The 18,814-nt window shown below is 41.5% G+C and overlaps 1 protein-coding gene across 3 annotated transcripts in view; it reads left to right on the top strand.

Moving 5' to 3' along the window:
• Positions 1-716: 716 nt before the first annotated feature.
• LOC137200666 (atos homolog protein B) overlaps positions 717-18,814 on the top strand; it is a 29,651-nt gene continuing 11,553 nt past the window's right edge. Inside the window, exons 1-2 of one of the 3 annotated variants that reach the window (XM_067615397.1) lie at positions 717-1,114; positions 6,439-6,558. The gene's annotated coding sequence lies outside the window, so the exon portion shown is untranslated. Of the gene's footprint in view, positions 1,115-6,438; positions 6,559-12,374; positions 13,085-18,814 lie in introns of those variants that run through there. The other 2 variants (XM_067615395.1, XM_067615394.1) reach the window with 2 other exon arrangements.

An 18,814-nucleotide genomic window follows, 5' to 3' on the forward strand; every position in this document is an offset into this window, starting at 1 on the left:
AACCAATACAGAAAAGGTGATTTCCATTGACAGTTACTATGTGAAATATGCAGCTGTTGCATTTCCAAAGGGGATGGATGGATGGATGGCCAAGAGCAGTAAATGCAATATACTATATTTCACTCACTGAGCTCACAGTACTACAGTTTTATCTCTACAGGCCTCCTCCTCCACAGCAAAGTGTAATCAGGCCCCAGTGTGCTCTGGGTAGATGGGCGTGGAGCGCAGTGCAGCTGCAAGGCAATATGGGGATACAACGTGTAGATGATCTATTCTTAGCTCTGTGACAACATGGCTACGGCCGATGCAGTACAAAAGGAAGAAATGATTGATGTGTGTACATTTGACTGCCAATTTAACTTTTGTAATGAATTATTGTATCACCTTCCGGTGTCAGTGTTGTATAAATGCACTGTTGTTTTCAGAACAGTATATAGTTTCTTGTACTTTTCTGTTAAATATTAGAGGATCTATTGACTGATCGGAGTTCCAGCACAACGAATGGGAGGAGATAAAAAGCACGTGTACTGGGCGTCGCTTCAGTTAATCCATCGTCCAATCACAGAGCGGGATTTTTGAATAAATCTGCATGATTTAAAGAAGGCGTAATCCCTGAGCGCTGATTGGTTACGCAGAGTAGAAGCGGCCAATCGCTTAAATGACAGGCGCTCAGCTGGCCGTGAAGCCCCGCCTTCTCTATATTATCTCGCAAACCCCGGAAACGTCGTCGCTTAAAGGGACAGAGGAGGAATTTCAAGGCAAAGGCTGAAACAACGAAAACAGCTGCGAGTACAAAAAAAAGACAGGCACAGAGAGAGAGAGGAAGGGACGTAGCCAGCCAACAAGCGAGCTATGTGGCAAGACAGAGTGGGAGGACGAGACTAGAACTGTCCGAATATTTTATCCATCAGACATCCAGCTAAGGTGACTTAACGGCTTTTAAGCGTCGAAGTCGATTTTCGCCGTGAAACGGTCGCTACCTGGGATCCGACAACGCAGCAGTCAACACGACAGAGAGATAACAAAAAAAGGCCAAACTCCTAGACGACAGGGACGCGTCAGTCCAGGCTTCCAGGCTAAATTTCCCCCTCTTGAGTCCACCTTTTTTTGTTGGGTAAGTAGGCTTCAAAATCTTTAAATTTCGGCTAGCTTGCTATACCTCTCAATCTTCTGCATTGTGTGAACTTTAAAGATAGCAATGTGTGGAAATTGTACAAGGGTTTCAGGATATTTAGTTCGTAATTTCTGGATCGTTTCAGTTAAATGTTTGCAATGTGAACATACAGATAATGACAGTCATCGATTTCTGAATTAATCTGTGAATCTGAGCAAAAAAAAAAAAGAAGAGAGAGAGACTGGAATCCAGCCTATAAACCAGTTGATGACCTGACAGTAGCTTGTTGGGTGTAGGGGGCGTTCCCCTGCTTTGTCTCCCTTCCTCACTCTTTCTTCATGTGTGTGTGCGTGCGTGCAATCTGCAGTGTTAAGGGACAAAGTAATTGAAATCCCTAATGTATTAATCACCATCCTGAGTGTCTGTCTGTGTCTCATCTGAATGCGTGTGTATATATTTGATTTCGTCATAACTGCACACTCATGCACTCTTAGGATTGTGCATACTGTATGAGGGCTGCACAAGAAGGAGGGATCAACCAGCACTGGCATATATCTATGAGATTATGACTGTAGCTCAACGGGTAGAGAGATGATGATCACTGTAAAGCTCACAAGAGAGATGATAGCAGTGCAATGTGAGGGCGTATTGTTACCTTGGATTGCACTTGTGAATTGCATTGCATCATGCAGTGCAGGGAGCATTGTTTATTGGTATTAAATCATTTCCAGAGTATATATAAAATCAATAAAAGTGATAAGAGTCAGTTATTACAGTGTTATTAGGCTCAGCTGCAATGCACTACCACCCATTGTCCTGACAAGCAGGGCATGATGGCATTGACATACACATCAGGCACACGTGTATGCAGTCACACTCACCCTACATCAGCCATACAGCACACGTGCATATGGGAATCCACCAGCTGTCTCACATGTATGTAAATAGAATATTTCTACACACACACACACACACTGCTGCAGCAAATCCATCTGCAAGTCTACATTTTTCTCTCTGTCTTGCTTGTCCTTGCGTTGCTCTGACAGCCAGCCCCCACCTCTCTGTCTGGGAGAAACCAGTGGGCTTTGTCCTCAGCTGAGTGTGACGTCATGCAGATCTTTGCTGTAACCAACCTTGAAGGCGAGGTGCATGTTGTTCAGCAGGGCCTGGGCCCTAGGTCTTGGTTTGTCCCCCCCCCTGCACAATCACTCTTTGGCTTTAAGTTCTTTAATGCTAAAACACGCTGGGAGAATAAAAGAAAAGAAATGAAACCGGTCTGTTCAGGTGAGACAAAGAAACTTAGAAAAACCTGTCACATCAAAAGAAAAGGAAGGGATTGGAACATAAAAAACTAAACTAGGATTAGTATGTGAGTGTGGAAAAAATGTATAACCAGCAACATATTAAACCTCAGGGAAATAGTATAATGTATGCCTCTATACTTACTGCACAGCCAAGTACATTGAGTTAAGCAAGGTGGTCATTAGCAGCCATGTGTGTTCTCATGATAATATATGGAGCCTTCAGTACCCTGTTAGGCTGTTTGGAAGATAAGTTACAGTGCACTATGGTGAACATGAGGCTGATTCTCAGGAGAGGCTGTGAGAGCCCAGTTTCTCCTTATTCCGTCTGAATAGATTAGGCCCAGACTAACAAGCTTCTGTCAAACATCGGACTGCAAGTGGTTTTTCTTGCATTTGCAATCCAGCTGCAGGATGCAGTTTTATTTATGTGTAGTTCAGATGGTAATCCGTGACACTTAAGTTAAGAACTTACTCTGACTGTGTTTGAACAAATTATATACACATTCTGTACCTCTTATGGCTATCTGACTGAGTGGTGATAGTTCATCCTCCGTATCTGACGGCGCTTTGTGCGTAGGGAAAGTGGGGGTGGCTATTAAATGCTTTGAGCTGATGAAGGCTTGTTGTCAACCCTCCAATGTGTCCCTGCAGGATTTGATGTCAGAGATTATGATTATGTGGGTTATATCCAGTACTCGACACAACTCTGGGGCTATATTGATCATCAGAGTGTGCGTGTATGTATTGTACTTGCATCCTTATGAGAGCTAAATCACCTCACTTAAATGAAAGAGCTGTTTATTTGTTAAGGGTTAGGTTTAAGTGTAAGATAAGGGAGGCTTCTCATAAAGAGAAGTACAAGCATGTTTATGTCACTGTGAATACATGTTTTAATACGTAGCCTTAAGCCATCAGCAAGAACTAGTGCTGACTGGTAGACTGACAGGAACAATGTTTCTCTCTTGTCAAAAATGGAAAGAAATGTACTACCTGTCGTAGCTTCTATCTAATATTGTTTGCCCTTTTTAATATAAACCATGTCAATCTACCAGTGATGCATAAAAATAATGCTCCTCCTATTTACATGCTCCCTTAAGTGCTGCATAGAATGGTAAAAAATTACTATAAAGATGTTTTCTGCTCTTTTACTTGATTTATTCTTTATTGAAGCCCAGTCGCTAAAAATAAAAGTACATTATTATTTTTAAGACTGAAACATTTATCACAAAGATTAGAAGAACTATATGGCACTAATGTTTTTCTCATTTCATGCATCATCTCATGAGCGCGTCAGGGGTCTCAATCCTGGGTTTGACAACCACTGCAAGAGAGAGCCAATTAGAGTGACACTCACTGTTTGCAAGAAGATACCTCGTTCAGCCCATGGACAGAGCAGAGGCAGGTTGAGATGAAAGATAAAATGAATAGTGGGACAGGTCAGAGGGCAACATAGACTGTGAGTGTGAGTCTGCCTGTATTTTCACCTTTCAGTGAGAAGCAAACGTCCACATGTGTAAAGACGCTGAAGAGGAAGCATCCAGGGTGAAGATGTTTTTCTGGCTGTCACTTCTGCAATAGTCTGTTTTAAGGAGATAAAGTAGTTCGTGGAATCACACTTTTTAATTTGTGGGTATGTACGTGTGTGACAAAGAGAGAGAGAGTGTGTGAGAATGACGGCGTGGTTAAAATCTTCTATCTTTCGTCAATAGCAGCTTATTTTTGAGCTCTTAAAATAGCAGCTGTGCAGCCCTGATGGGTACCACTTTAACCCTGAAGCCTTCTCCCTGTCACCACTGGTCTTTACACATACACACACACACACACACATGCTCACTACACGAAACTAAACCTAGCTTCAGGCTTACCATTAAAGGTCAGTTAGTCCACTTAACACTCTGTCAATAAGAGGAACTAGTTAGTCCTCTTACAAGCACACAAACAGTGCCCATATGTGTAAGTTACTGAGTGACTGTGCTTAATAGATTATCCTATAAGGTAGTGAAGGGAATGCCAATTAATTCAAAGATGCTTGGAATAAGTGGGAATCGGGAGACTGTCTCAACGATGGTGGATGGTCAAATATCGACAACAAGACCCAACACAGCAATGTAACAATGTAATGAGGACACTTTAAATAATGAGGAAGTCATGTACAGTAAGCAGTGTTTTGTAGTCGTCCAATCTAAGTGGCTCAAATGTCCCAAAAGGGTTTCACAATTTTATTATTTTAATATATTGCTTTTGCTTGGCCTTGCAAAGGGTGGATCCTGCAGGTTAGATGCTGGAGATCCTTAAGTGTGGGTCTGAAAACAGGAAAAAGGTAATATTATTTTAAATTTTATGAAGCAAGGTTTTAAGCACATATTGCCCTCTTGAGGATCAAATATTACCAAACATTTAGTATTCTGCTGCTGCACTACTTCCTTCACTTCCTTTATTCACACTCGTGTTCTCTCAATGGAAGGAAACCAGCATCATGCCTTTTGATATAGTGAGACAATGTGGATTTTTTTTTTCTCCCCTGTCAAGCGCCCTACCTCTCTGTTTAAAGTGTTTGGTGGTTCCACCTAGAAGCGTGCTCGCCTTTTTATTCAAACACAGCTGACAACAGAAGTCCAGAGAGAAGGAGGATGTCAAGGTGACAGTTCCACCTGCTGAATAAATGAACATGGTTTGACATTACACCCAGAGGAGCAAAGCGCTGTGATATATCCTGGTTCGTTCTTTTGTCAAGAAAAAATGCCAAACATTTACTGTAGAGCTGAAACAATTAGCCGATTAATTGAGTGGTCGTATTTTGATTAAAAGATGTATTGTTTTAGTCATTTATTTAATGCAAAATATTCCAAATATGCCAAATATTCCCTGAGTGTTTTATGTTTGGAGTGTTGGTCAGGGATAACAAGCAATATCATGACATCACCTCAGGCTTTAGGGCATTTTGATTTTGACATTTTTCACAAATTTTTGACACTTTATAGATTGATGGATTGATCAAATATTTGATAAAGTAATTACCAGATTAAGATGAAATACATTTGAGTTTCAGATTGTTGGTCTTATTAAACAAATCATTTGAAAATGTTTAAATTGAGCTCACTTTCTGTCATTCATAGCTAAAATGACTAACCAATTAATTTGAAAAATAATCAACAGATTGATTGATAATGAAAACGATAAGTTACAGCCATAGTTATAGCATATATATACATATATACACAAAGCTCAGTAGTAGATGTTGGAAAGCAGATGTATCTCTGTGCATTATATAGGTCAACACAGAGCTTATCAAGCTAAGACCTGTTCACCCTCTCCCTTTCGTCCTTGTCTTGTTCCTGCTGTCCATTACTCTCCGGTATGTTGTCATCTGTCTCCGTTCCCCTTGCCTGGCATCAAAGCCGTCCATCTCTCTCTGTCGCTTTTATTCCCATCTCTCCATCTTGCGGAGACTGAACCTGTACAATTGGCTCGGGCCTTTTTTTTTTTGCATGATTTGTCGTTTAAATTGACTTTCATACAGAAGGAAAAAAAAAAAATCCTCTTCTGGAAAACTGTGACACCCACTCTTGGAAATTCATTGTTGATATTATTTTAGAGACTGGTTTTGTATGTTTGAATAACACTCAGTATGCCAAGTCATGTGTTTATTTAATATTATAAAAAACCCACAAACAATATTTCCTGCCGGGCAGAAAGCATTAGTAAGTCTCATGTCCTCTCAAGAGTTTTAAAGCTGTGGTGTACAGAAACACCTTCAAGCAGAACAGGGCTGCGTATGTGTGTGTTTGTTTTCCACACTTAAAGCCAAAGTGAAGAGAGTGCTGCTCAGACGGTAGGCATTTAGAAAAAAGCGGAACCCTGAAGCCTTTTGTTTATCATTTGGGAACATCTCTGTCTTTATTTGTATACTCCCAGTTGCGGTGCATTAGTGTGTTTTTGTATAAATGTTTGTTTGTGTGTGTGTGTGTGTGTGTGTGTGTGTATGTGTGTGCCTGGCTGGGCTTGTGCGTCTCATCATAGCCAGGGAACAGCTGAGCCGGAACGTTTTTGTCCAAACTGCAGTGATCCGAGTCCTTGGCACGATCCCTTTTGTTTGTGGCCCAACGTAACAAGCCGAGGACTTCATCAGTTGCCCGCAAGGTGAACAAATATTTTTAATTGTATAGCGTGTTTACCTTATTCATAGAATCATTAGAGTGTCCTTAGTCAATACATCATTATAAGAAAATATTTAGATGATCCATATAGGCATACCCAAATGTAATAAGGTTTGATAAAGGCATTTACAGTGGCAAATTCCTTTTCAGGTCACAGAAACAGATGGGTTAGAATACCGGCCGGATTTTTAAAAGACAAAACCAGAAATGGAACAAATGAAAGAATTTAAATAAGTTACTATTTTGCTCGGTTGAGTGTTTGCTGATTTAAAACGATATTTCTCATGCAGAAAAAGCAAAACATTAAATTAAAAGGTTTTTGCATGTAATTTGATGCATTGATGGCTTTTAGACAGAACATATCAGACCTGTGACCAGCTCGTCTAATGTTTTAATTGACTTGTTCTGATTCTGCTGCACGTGCTTGCTGTGATTATATTTATATACCTTATGGCTCAAACACAGAGTAGCAACTCCTATGGTACCAAAGCTTCTCACTAACTGCTGCTTAACGACCGCAAACGTGTGCGTTTTTCTATGTGTGCGTGTGTGTGTGTGTGTGTTGGACTGATCTCAGGATTAACCCTAGCTAGACCTCTCCCTGCCCTTCACCCTGTAACACCCCCAGATTGAAACGGTTGAGCTGCTCTGCTGTGTATGCGTGTGCCAGTAGAAACGCTTCACTGGTTGATTATTTTATGTTAACACTTGTCTTTAACTCAACCATGTGTGTACTTGTTCTGCTGGTATAAAATAATCACAAAAATGTGAGTAAAAATTCTTCACATTTCTCTTTGGCTAGTTATCAATCATCAGGTTGTCTGGTTAAATAATGTCAATATACCTTTGTTAGGTATTAATAAGATATACAAGAAGAAAACTTTTTTTTTTTCCTTTCACTGCCCAGATGGCAGGCTGGACTACTTTCAGTCCAAGTGGTGCAACACCACCATGCTGTGCGAGTTCCCCAAGCATGAAAGGAAAAAAGAAGTGATTTGAAGTGAGAGAAGATGGACAGAAAAAAAACAAAACAAAACCTAAAGTCCAGGAAAAGGGGGAAGAGGAGGGACAGATGCAGAGAAAGTGAGGGGAAGAGACAAAAAGAGAGAGGTAAAAAGACAGGCAGAAGGAGGCGAAGTGGCTGAATTCAGAGTGAAGGACTGAGAAGGAAGGGAGGAGAGGTGGAGAGAGAGGGAGCTTTATTTTCTGTCCTCCATGAATAGGCAACATATTTCTCTGGAACATTCCATCCTCTGAGCTGGCCCGGCTTGTCACCAAGATTCAGGGTGCAACACTCCTCCCCATCTCCGCATTTCCTCCCCTAACTGGCTGTCTCTCTCCTTTCTCTTTGTACACATCAACCCCTACTTGATTTTGTCCCCCCCCCCCCCCCCCCCCCCCCCCGTCCTTTTATTCCCATATTCCATCTGCAGAAATGAGTTAAATGTAGAGTGTTTTGTCCAAACTTTGTCTGACTCCCTTAACCTCAACTTGTGTGGATGAGTCAGTATACATAACATATTGGAAAATAACAGCTAATTCTCAGTAATGCATTATTAAATTGGATTTTACCGGATTAAACTAAACATGAATTATCTCTGTGTGGAAATTTAATCATCACAGCAGATGATTATCAGATACACAGGGGAAAATAGGATGTAAATAAACTGGGTGGCAGTAAAAGTACGAAAAAAGCGCAGAATCCGCTTCTAGTCATCTCACAGCGCTGCAACGTGTTGGATTAATAAATGAACTGGTTGCAGAGGTGGATGGGGAAACATTTAGGATAAACAAACAGAAGCTATTTGAGTAATGTTTTATTTGGACAGGCCAAGGTTGCTACATCTGCCTGATTTAAAACCTCACCTCAATCCTAAATTTAACCCTGACACAGACCCTGATTATATATATATAGACACCGTATATATCACTTGACATTCGGTAGAATTTTTAGTGTGACATTATAGTCACTTGACAGTAAGCTGAGTACAGAATTCAAAAACAGCCAAACCTATTAGGGCTTTTATGGGTCAGATATATGGACCAAATTTTCACACAGACCCACACTGTTTTTCTGCAGGCAGTATAGTTAAATGCAAATACTTGAATATGCATGCCTCCGTTGAGCTTTGGGAGCTTATTTATCACACACAGCTGGTCAAACATGTCCTTCTGGAGAAAGTTCAAATCACTGGATTCTTACAGTGCTCTAGAAATGTAAATATAAAGAAACCAATGTGGGTTGGGAACAACCTGCAGGCATCAGCTACCTGATTTTGTTTGTGGTATTTTCGGTGGGGTTTTACCAGTCAAACTGGCAGGTTAGCCTCAAAGTTGGAGGTCCTTTTCTACTGTAAAATCACCTACAACCCACTCCGGCTTGCAGAGAAATGAGGACTGAAACATTTGAGATAGAAAGCAGTTAATGTTATTACCATGTGGTGACACATAATAACTGCTGCCACTAAAAATAGAAAATGAAGACTAAGACAAAAAGGACCTGCTATATAGACGAGACAGCTGTTTTTAAAAAAAAGCAACATTGACAACATTAATGGCTGTTGAAATTTATACTTAACAACTCAAAGGGCCCAAAAAGTTAATTTCAGACTCTGGTGGTTTCCTCTGTTAACATCAGCCTTCCTATAATAAATCTACCTCATACTAATGTTACAGTAAAACCAAACATGTTGCATCACAAATTTCAAAATGGATCTGAAGCAGCAAGTCAACACGCCGTTGCTTGTAATGTCCTTGTAAATATTAGCTGTGGAAATTGCTTCCACACTTTTCCTCATGTCCACTGTTTGGCTGCTGCTCGCTCTCATCACATACTTGACGAAGAGAACTAGAGCCCTTAAACACACACACACGCACACACACACACACACACACACACACACACACACACACACACTCAGGGGTCCATGCCTCTTTAAACATGGTCAGTATTACACAGACACCCCCCCTTCACACACAGGCTCATACACACACTTTCCTTTCCCACCCTTCCTCCACCTCCCCTCTTCCTCTCCTCCTTTTGTTCTCTTCCTCCCCGAGAAGGAGGGTGAATTGGACCTTGTTTTCCATATTTAAAACTGGTAATGTACTGTTACTAACTGATTTACTGAAGGGGGTTTTGGCCTGGTGAAGTCAAATTGAAACTCTTGAGTTTTTTAAGTCTGCGACTGTTTAAAGCTGGTGGATAAAATCCCCCCCCCCAGAAAACACAGCTGGTGTCACTTTGTGAGGCCAAGAAAAACAAGGCATGTGTGTGCATCTATGTGTGTGAGGTGGAGTTTAACACGACATGGCTGAAAGTCCAACCCCGGTGCTATCATATAGACATCACAACAAACACTGCCATGCTCTGAAGTCAGGATTGCATCAATGCGTGTGTTTGATGGAATGTGAATGTGTGTGTTCAATGCTTCTTTCTCCTCAGCTGCACTCAGAGTGCCCTTGAATGGAGGAGGGTCCTTATAGGGAAGACACACCTCTTTTTCCCCATATATGGAAGGCAACATGGACTCTTAAAGGGACAGAAATGTGTGAGTTTGTGTATGTTGAAACACTAGATCCTAAATACAGTGCTGCGTTCTAGCAGAAAGCCCCCCTTTATTACAGTTTCTTTTTAAAAGCTTTCCTGTGAAAAGCAGTGGTGGAGCCTGTTTGACGACAGAAACGCTACCTTCTCTCCCCCTGTCAGTTCATCTTCCTATGTGTGCCTCTGTCTTCTACACCTTCTACCCCCCTCTACACTCCCTCACCTCTCCTTTATCTCCACTATATCTCTATATTTGGAGGTACGCAGCTGAAGACATGTCTTGTTTGTCAAACCTTCCCTCCGCCTGCTTTTACTGTTCACACACAAAACAAGTGTGACATCCTTTCACGCAGAGCTATACGCACCGTTTCCATCTGAGAGTACATACTGTACATGCATACACAGGGGTGGACTGTTCAACATCAGTGCAATCAAAGCAGGAAATTTCATGTTTTTGGTTCATCAACAGCGGCGCTTGATTAAAAAAAAACAGTCGATTCAAGGATACACAATATACATACACAATATAATTTGTACACAATAAAGAACAAAAAAACAGTTACAGAAAAGAAAAGGCAAAAAAGAAACCGGTACAAAGGACAATAAAACACAGTTATATTAATGTTAATTAATATTAATTCTAGTTTTGCTTGTCAAATGAAGTCCAATGAGTGAAAATAAAGTGCCGTCTCGTACATTAGGATGTGCATGCAGTGTGCAGCGTATTACAAAAATAAAAATCTATACTAGCTATAAAAACTGGAATGCTAGTTCCAATTACTCACATTTTTTCATCATCATGAAATAACCATGTGTTAAGTCAGAGAGTGTTAAAATGACATAACCATTCAAGCCAAGCGATGTTTATTTAAATGGCCCAAAATTACACGTTAAGCTTGGAGAGCTTTGCAATCACTCTCCATACTTAGACCCTCTATTTGGTTAAGGAAAGACTCCACAAAACTACATGTTCTCTCCATCCTTCTGTATGACAGAGATAACATACTGTAGAAAATTAGCGGCGACTGGCAAGTTTACATTTTCCGTTTTGTTTTTGAAATAGACACAGATGGAGAAGGAGGACCAAGAGAGAAGATGTAGATTTAAACGTGAAAGACGGTGACAGACAATCACTGGAATATAAAGGGACAGAGGGGCAGACGGAGACAGAGAGCTATCAATAGGTTTGTCTCACATGTCTGGACCAGCACACATCTGATAACAAGTCAACCCAGGTTTCCTAAATAAGGATAAAGCACAACCGAGAGAGAGGTGTGTTTTTGTCCCTGTAACAAGAGGGCCTGGCGACGTTGTGTGCCTAAATATCTGTTCTTGACAGCTTTGAGTATGTTTTTTGCACAGTGCTTTAACTTGTGTAATCTCCACCCACAATGTGTGTATGGTGTGTGTGTGTGTGTGTGTGTATGAGGCGACACATGCTCTTGCCCTCGCTGTGTGTACTTTAACCGCACCACTCTGTTCGAAATAGTTCCTGCCTAGTCAACATGCTGTTCCTTATTAGCTCACAGATGGCAAAATACACACAAACACACACACACAAACACACACGCACACACACACACACACACAGAGCTGAGGCCTGCTCCTGGTACTCAGCTGATAAACTTTTTCACATGCACTTCATTCTCTATCAGTACTCCAGCCGCAGATAAGCCTTCTGCTTTTGTGCTCGTGTAGGCCATAGGCGCTGTGTACTTTTCATGCTACACACAAAGTGCCTATATGTGTGTGTGTGTGTGTGTATGGAGGGAGGGGGAGGGTAGATTGTATAGATTTTTGCATCTTTATTCTCTCAGGCATTAACTCCTTTTATTAACTGTTGTTCTTTAATTAACCAACAGAGACATGCAGGCACACAACCACAGATGTGGCTGGCACACTATGGAGAGAGATAACACAAGTTAAACACTGTACACATAACATGCTTGAAGCTGTCAAAGACACACATTTAAAACACACACACACACACACACACACACACACACACACACACTGTTTGGGTTAAGTGTTCTTTGGTCTCGTTCTCTACTTATGCAAAATACGCTAAGCAAGAGCAAGGTTTTTCCTCCCCACGCCTCCTCCTCCCCTTTCACTCCCTCCCCCTGGCCAATCAGGACATCAGCCACTACAGCTGACCCCCCTCTTCTCTAGCCAATCAGTTGCCCCCCCCCACTCCCCCCAGCCCTCCCCTGTATGCCTTCACTGCTGAGTGAGCAAAGCACGCCTTGCTGTAACAGCTGAGAGGAAACCAACAGGAAGAAAACACACAACGAAAGACAGAGAGAGAGAGAGAGTGAGAGAGAGAGAGAGAGAGAGAGAGAGGGTATAGGATTGTGAGAGAGGGTTAAAAGGAGGGGTAGATAGAGCAAGAGAGGAGAGGGTGAAGAAGAGGAGAGGAAAGGGGGAACGCTAGCAAGTGGCTTTTGTGTTCAGGATATTTTGGAAGGGGTGTGAATGAGAGAAAGGAAGAAAGAAGGCAGGGGGGAGCTAGTGAGAGCAGAGGAGCGGGAGGGAAAGCGTGAGACGAGTGGGGGGGGTGAGAGTTGTTGATGGATTTTTGATGTGACTGAGGGTGGAGAAGAGAGGTAGACAGGAAGAAAACAGAGAGAGAGAGAGAGAGAGAGAGCAAGCTAGTGCAGGCGATCAGGCCTCCTGACAAAACAAGCAGAGGGAGGCAGAACAACTTGACTCGTCTCTCTTTCTTAACACCACCTATTCAGGAGGAAGGAAGCAAAGAGAGACAACAACAAGAAGAGTTGATAGAGAGAGAGAGGGAGTGAGGGAGAGAGAGACAGGGAGACAAGGCTGATCCAGTGGAAATAGAAACTTACAGAGGAGGACAGATTCACCCATCCAGCTCACCAGACGAAATAGAGGAAGGAAGGAGACAGACAGAGGCAGAGAGTGAGACAGCGAGATAAAACCCCATCTTTCTGAGAGGGTGAGTGTCACAAGTTCTCCTGCTGTCGAGTCAAGTGTACTAATGTAGCTGCTGTCATATTGTCAGCTGGGCTCGGGTGACTCAACGTCTCCTAAAATGGCCACATGAAAACCAGACAGACAGATAGATAGCCAGGCAAGCAGGCAGGCAGGCAGGCAGGCAGAGAGGCAGGCAGGCAGGCAGGCAGGCAGACAGAGGAAGGGAGGGTGAGTCAGAAAGGGACCCTGTGTCAAACAGCATTCTCAGCAACTATGTCACTGAGCCAGCTTAGTTTAGACTACCATGACTCCCCAGGCTGGGTACTGTATGTGTTTGCTGTAACGCTGTCTCACTGAGAGGTTTATCAGTTTCAATCAACATTACCTCTTTCCTTCTGTCAGTTTCTGTCTTTCTTGGTTGCTTCCTGTCTCTCTGTCTTTGACACTCACTCAGAGTACAGTCGGCTGTCATTCCATCCTCTTGTCTACAGTGACATCAGATTTCTAAACCCTAGACGGCTCCTGTAATCCAATCAACAGATGATTGTTTGCAGGAGCACTTAGCAACTTTTTTTTGTGTGTGTGTGTTTGAGAAAGTGTGTGTCTGTGTGTGTTTATCAGCCTCGAGGCACAGTACAGGCCAGGGAGTAACTCGGGCGGGGTTCTGCTTAAAGTTGATGAGACAATTGGGGCATTCGTGAGGCTGCTAACTTCATGCTGATGCTATCACACCTCTGTTACAGGCTGTGACCATAAAGGGGTGGACTGAGGACATGAAGAGGCTAGAATGTAGCCGAGCAGCTAGAGCTCAGGGACATTCAGGATGATAGCTTGTGCCACTGATTTGTAAATAAAGCCCACTCATATCTATGACAGGGTGAGGAATTAACCCATCCAAGAGCCAAATGATGCCAAATGTCTGAAATGCCCCGTCTCTCTTGTCAGGTGGTAGTCAGGGCAAAAAAATTAAAAGGAATATTGAATTGTCAAGTTTGAGTGCTGTGCTTGGGCAACTTATTGTGTCAGTGGTTTCATAATTTGGTTACTTACTGTCATTTACTAATGCAGTTGTAACCGCATCTTAAAAAAGAAATGGCATTGAAAAGAGTGTTGCCTTTCTTAATGAATAAGTACAGTATGTCTGTCTTTTGTGTGTGAAGGATGAAAATAGAAACACAAGCACAAACCCACAACATTGCTTTTTGTTTTCTGTGGAATTAAATTGGTGCATGTCATCAATTTTTTTTTAAATTAAAAGACAATGGCAGTGGAATGGAGAGAGTCAAAAGTTTGCCAGTAGTTGTTCAGGCTTAAGTTAATGATTCAAACCTCTGTTGACCTTGCAGTGAATAAAAGGACTGAAATTGAGCAAATAAAAGACAGCATGCAATATTAGTGTCCAAGGTATATAACCTAGTCATGAGCTATCATCCAACTCTGCAATTTCAGATATAAGACAATACATATACATAAACCATGATCAACATGTTCCCTTAAGTAGAGGAAAAACTGTTTTCAACCATAGCAGCTTGTGTATGTTGTAGATCTACTGCACCCACTCTGGCTTGTATAAACTATAACATAGTATAAACAAAATTTGTGAGTTTTAACAGGAGTATATCATCTCTCAACTAGTAAGTGAGCAGGCACATCCTTGTAAATTCAGACAGTTGTCTCCTCATAAACTGTGCCAAGCAGAGATGGAGTACAGCAATTATCAAAGAACATGCAGAAAAAGAAAATCTGAATTATGCAGTGGCTGTATTTGTTGCACTTTTGATGAGGATTGATTACTCATTGTAAGAGTTTTATTCCTTCCATTGTTGCATAAAAAAAGTAGTTTCTTCATAATTGCCAAAAGAGATATGACGCTTTAAATGTGTGTGTGTTTGTGTGTGTGTGTGTGTACACATTCGTGTTGCGTCTGGGTGCTGTGATCAATGTACACAGGCCAAATGTCAGGGTATTTTCTGAGGATAGGTGCTGGCTGTGAACTCGGTCCCCTTCACCCCCATACATCTCACTAAGATCTGGTTTCTAGGTCAGAGCTGTCAGCATACCTCCTAACGATAGGTTTGTTTATTATACTTTAGTGTTTGTGAGTAAGCACGTGTGTGTGTTTTATTCAACCCATTGCACAGCTTTTTAAAGTTTATAGAGAGCCAAGAGTCTTGACTGTGCTTTTGCCTGTTTTGCAGATGTTTCTGATTAACATGCTGGTGCTTTAGTTATAACTCCAACGACTGATGAGTGTCTCAATCTAACAAGCTCTTAATAGGCTTGTCAGTGGATCTAACTCAGTGTGTGTGAGTCATTTGCTACATGTAGATCAGTTCCTCGTTTGCCTTTATCTTAGCCTCTATTCAGTGTTTTACCATCACCCCTAACACCACCTCTCTCTCATGATGATAAAATGAAACGCCTCTGGGCCTCCTGATGTGCTAAAAGTCATCTGACCCAAGACTTTTGGCCTTTGACCTCATGACCACAGTCTTTCTCGGCCTAAAGGGTGCTCACACACTCCCACTGACGCACATAATGGTGCTTATGTGTAGACTTGTGTGCATTCTTATGAAGTCACAGAAGTACAGACCTACACATATTTCAACACACATTAGCAGCTAAATGTTCTCTTTGAAGGAGGAGTGTGTCTAGTGTGTCCATTTTCCCAAATTAAATGTTTGATCTCCACAACAGGCATTTCTCAAGTCAAGGTCAAATACCTTTGACCTCAGTCCTTTACACATGACTCTGGATAAGAGTGTTTCTTGACACTGTTGCTTAGGTTTGGATGCCTTTATGGATCCAGAACTAAAGCTAAAACTGAAAGCTCACAGTACTGTCCACACATCTCAGTTACAATCATATAATTGTTTACTAAGTCAGGTTTTAGACTGCACACAAAATCTGCAAGTAAAAACTGTCTCCTAAACAGTTTTGTATTACTAGAATGGTGATTTTTCTTCATTGTCTGCTGTGTATCCCAGCAGTAAATAAATACACTTAAATTCTCCTTCCACTGTCTCATCTCATTTTCCTATTGTTGTCTTTAGCTTGTTTCTATTCTATGGCTAATTTCATCTGATTGTTTTTGTAAGCATGACTCAATCTACTCCTTTTGGTCCAAATCTAGGCGTGGGCCAAGGCAAACTGGGCTTGTTTTTATAAATTTTGTCCATTGGTCCTATTGGTCCTGTTCATTAGGTTTCTGTGTTCAGCTTGTGTTATTGTTTTTCAACTTGGTTTTTGTCATTGTTTCACCCACGCATATTGTATTTCCTCCTTCTTTGTGCATGCAAATAAAACAAACCTAACCCTAACATGTGACTTGAGTAAAACAGGACTAGACTGAGTTAGTTCATTAGTGATTTGTGTGGGTTTCTTCCCAACCAAAAATATGTTTGAGCCATGTAATTATAGCTGATTATTTTACCAAATATTGTTTTCTTGGCACAATAATACACTTATATGGTTTTCTGCAGCTTTGTACTGAGGCAGTTATTTGCCCACTGGACCATTTTCAAGAAATGCTAGTCACAAGAAGGTCCTGGTAGCTCATGAGGATTTTTTTATCTGAAAAGATTCACTGATTTGCACAGGAGGTTGCAGTTTGGTACAGCTTAATATTTAGGCTGTGAGCCAACGACTCTCAGAACTGCTGGTTTATATAGCCCTGACATTGTGGAGCTCTACCTGCTCCTGCTGTATTTATACCTACCTCAAGGTCTTTGGCTGGCCTGTTGTCTCTCTCTGTTCCCCTCATCCTCTCTCACTCTCTCTCGCTTTGTCTCTCTCTCTCGCTGTCTGGCTGTGTCCTCTCGTCAGGCGTTTCTCATTCCTTTGTCTGTCATCTCACCATTTCCACCCTCGCTCTGTCTCTTTCTGAATGATTGTTTCCTGGCCCATTTCCAGAGATGCTGCAGATGTACCTGGCCTGCTAATGATGTGTAACATCTTCATGCCTTCCATTAGCAGTGTTCAGTTGAGGAAATGTGAGATGAGTTTTGATGCTAATTATTTTCCAAAAATGATAACAGCTACTGATAAAAGTGTTTAAAAGACATATTTTATTGACCAATATTAGGCAAATTGTTTTTTGCTGACATTTGCTGCATACAGATTTGCAAATTTACAGACCAATAAACAAATATTTATCACAGTTTTAGACTATATACTGGACTGTGATTGTTGTTTTCATATCCTTACCTGTGTGAGTAGCATACCTTACGTTTGTGCAGATAATGTGCATTTGACAAGACCAGTTTGTACAAGTTGATCAGAGGTGTATATGGGCACATTATATTTTCTAACCGGGCAGGTGCGAATGTTTGTACAGTATTCAGAGATGCAGTAATAAGAGTTCATTAGATCTAAAGTCTTCGTTGGCACACACACTGAGCAACCTGAAGCCTTTCTTGGGGTGAAGCCAGAGTGTTTCCACTCCTCTGCCGGCTGCTGGATCAAGCCTGAAAAGGGTTGGGCTGCCTCTGCCAGGCTCCTGTATAGCTAGTTCAAAATAAGGTCAGAAATCAAGCGGGACCTAGCACAGAGCCTTTGGGTGCTCCCAGTGAGGTCTGACACAGGGAACGGCTATAAATACTCATTGCTGACTCCTCTCCTGTTATTTCCCATCCCCCACTCCCTATGTCAGCCCCTGGGACTCCACCTGCCCTCAGAGGGAGATGACAAGGGGAGGTGATCCTTTGTATTGTGTTGATTTAACTCACATTTAATCACAACTTTTGTAATTTGTCTTGGTAATACCATGACTTTGGGAAGTATAAGAAGGTAACCAGATGTCCCCGTTTCAGTGTGACAGGCTCGGTTTGACGCTAGGGTGTGCCCCACCGTGAGGAATAGCTGCAAAATAATCAAGTGCCTTGGTTTGCACAGCATTAGTCTTCCAAAAGTCTTGGCTTGGACAATAGATATATGATTAGTTTGTGACCTTGTAGACATTGTCAATGTGTTCCTCTGTTCAGAAAACAATCAGATATAACATCCATTTTTCTATAAAGCTAAAAAAGAAATCTGATTTATTTTATGTGCATCTTTGCACAAGCAAAGAGACATTGTGTCCAGCTTAAGATAGTTGAACTCTATAAAAGATTGGAGGGAGGGGCAGCATGCTTTTGTAAGTGTCCACACCTAAGTTTCCCAAAAGCAGCAGCACTGACTGCATAGGAACCATTTGTCATATGACTAATTACAGGTGACTCCTCCCTTTGTCCCTGTGTGATTCTTTGAGTGCGATGGTTGGAAAGCATGATTACATGATGATATGCCATTATACTGGAGTTGTATATAATCAGGTCATACTGTATATAATGGGGAGGTAGGGCTCGATCTGTTCCCTTTAATATCCCTTTGTCTGCTTCTCTCGCCTTCTTGTGTCTTCTTTGACAGATGACCCCTCCCTTCTTGTTGAAGGTGAATAATTAATTGTCCCAAATGAATGGAGAATTTTGGCTTCAGAAAAGATATGGAGCACAAATCATGCTCATATAAAGACATAAACACATATCCCAAGCAATTTAAACACCTCCTCCCATCATATTACTCATCTAGTCTGATCATTACATCACAATTTGTGGTTATATTCAACATCCTTAACAGTTCCACCTTTGGGTACATTTCAGGTGTGTTTCAATCAAGTGGAAAATACCCACGAACAACTTACTTTGTCTACATTTCCTTTTTCTCACCAGCTTTTTCTTTCCTCTTGCTTGATCTTATGCGTCATCACTTTTTC

The sequence above is a fragment of the Thunnus thynnus genome, chromosome 2 (genome assembly GCF_963924715.1).
Source record: "Thunnus thynnus chromosome 2, fThuThy2.1, whole genome shotgun sequence".
NCBI classification, from domain to species: domain Eukaryota; kingdom Metazoa; phylum Chordata; class Actinopteri; order Scombriformes; family Scombridae; genus Thunnus; species Thunnus thynnus.